At 62.0% G+C, this 1808-nt stretch overlaps 1 protein-coding gene across 1 annotated transcript in view; it reads right to left on the minus strand.

Annotated features, from left to right (window-relative positions):
• AGAP3 (ArfGAP with GTPase domain, ankyrin repeat and PH domain 3) overlaps positions 1 to 1808 on the minus strand; it is a 68096-nt gene that overhangs the window by 21821 nt on the left and 44467 nt on the right. The gene's annotated exons all lie outside the window — the stretch shown is intronic.

A 1808-nucleotide genomic window follows, 5' to 3' on the forward strand; every position in this document is an offset into this window, starting at 1 on the left:
ACAGATCACTGCATGGGACCCTGTGGGACCCTGCCCTCTGGGACACTACCCTGCTTGGGACTCTTCATTCTAAATGGACTTTCGCTGGGGGTCAGAAACCCCCAGCCGTAAAGAATGAATCCTGGTCACACTGGCCCCTCCTCACAAGCGGTCACACTGCCCATGAGTCCCAGCCCAGGAGAGCCACACCTGACCGCAGGCCTTGCCACGCTGGGCTCAGGTGCTCTGGCCACATCAGCCTCCTCTGTGGTCAAAACCTGGCAGTACAGCTACCTATGTACGTGGCTTCTCCAGCCACCAGATCCCAAGAAATTCTATGCCAACTGCCCCCATCCTTATGGGCACCCCAGCCCCTCAGGCTCTTCCCCACATGCCAAAGACACGCCTCCCCATTCTACTCCAGCAGCTCTGGCTCAACGCACCAGAGAGACGCCCTCTGTGGGGCAATGCCGTGTCCAGTGCAGGAACCCAAGACCAGAGGTCTAGAAGAAGGCAGGCCCACTGCTCCCAGAACTGACTAGAGAGGAGGTGGAAGAGGTGAGGAGGTAGAGTCTCAACTTTTTTCTTTAAAGACGATCAGAGGCCCTTTTTAACAAAACCATGGCAACAGACCTAGCGCTGGACTAGCCCTCAGTATCCCCTTCCACGCAGGCTCCTCGGGTTGCTCATTTTCCTTAGCCACTCAACCCTCTCCAGACCCAACTCCAGAACCAGCGGGACAGGCTGAGCGACTGGCTGAACATGGCAGGTAGCTCTCTGCTGCCCTCCTGTGGTGATCAGAAGGTTCAGGCAGATCTGGCGGCCAGAAGTTGGCGGCGCAGGGAAGGCGGCTTCTCACGGGAGAGCCTGTCCCTTGTTAAGGACTCCGCCTGGGAGGGTGGTGCTGGCCTCTGATGCCATCTCCCCCATGAGAAGAGGCTCTGGGAAGAGCCACATTCCTGGGCCTCATTCTGAGCCCTGGAGCACACGGGAAGAGAAGCGCTGACCTGCTTGATGGGGATGGCGCGGCCGCTCCCGATGCTGTCCACCTTGCACTCGGCGGCCTTCTTCTCCCGGTCCAGGTCAGCACCCTTCCGAGACTGGAAGAGAAAACAAAAGGCGTGTTAAAGAGGCCCAGGGTCTGCCGAGAACTGCCCACCTGGACTTCCCGGCCTCCCTCCTGCCTCCCACCTCCTGGGCAGCCCTAGCAGTGGGTCGGGCCGGGGCGGCGGGACGGGAAGGAACTGAGACCACGAGTATTCCAACGGGTTTATTCTTACACACGGCACCATACAGAGCAGCACAGGTCACTGAGCCGGGCCCGCCCCTTACAAAAGAGCAAGGACAGAGAGGCCAAGGGCGCGAGGAGCACGCCCGGGGCGGGGGCGTAAGAGAAGCAGGGGCAAGGAGGTGGTCGGTGGGGCTGCTGGTCGGGAGCACAGGGCGCGACAACCGGGAGCGCAAAGTCCACAAGTGAGCGGGCAGATGGGCCATCTGCGGCACAGACACCACATGGCACGTGGCACCGAGCGCGTCGGCGTGGCCCAAGGGGCACAGTGGATGGACAGAGAGAGGAGAGAGGCCAGAAGAGGCCCTGCACCCTGTCAAGCTCCTGGGGCAGAGTCCACCCGAATGCGGATCCTAGGAAATAGGGGGAGGCCAAAAAGAGGGGGCAAGGCAAGCGCGGCGGCGGCGGCGGCTTCCGGAGCAGGAGCAGGAACGGCAGAGGTCCATGCAGGAAGGAGCAGAGGAGGGGAGGGGCAGGAAAGCGCCCCCCAGGAGCAGCCGGGCTGGGCGGGCTTGGACTCCCCCGCCCCTCTGGGCCTCGT

This window comes from Mandrillus leucophaeus, unplaced genomic scaffold, assembly GCF_000951045.1.
Source record: "Mandrillus leucophaeus isolate KB7577 unplaced genomic scaffold, Mleu.le_1.0 Scaffold266, whole genome shotgun sequence".
Taxonomy (NCBI): Eukaryota; Metazoa; Chordata; class Mammalia; order Primates; family Cercopithecidae; genus Mandrillus; species Mandrillus leucophaeus.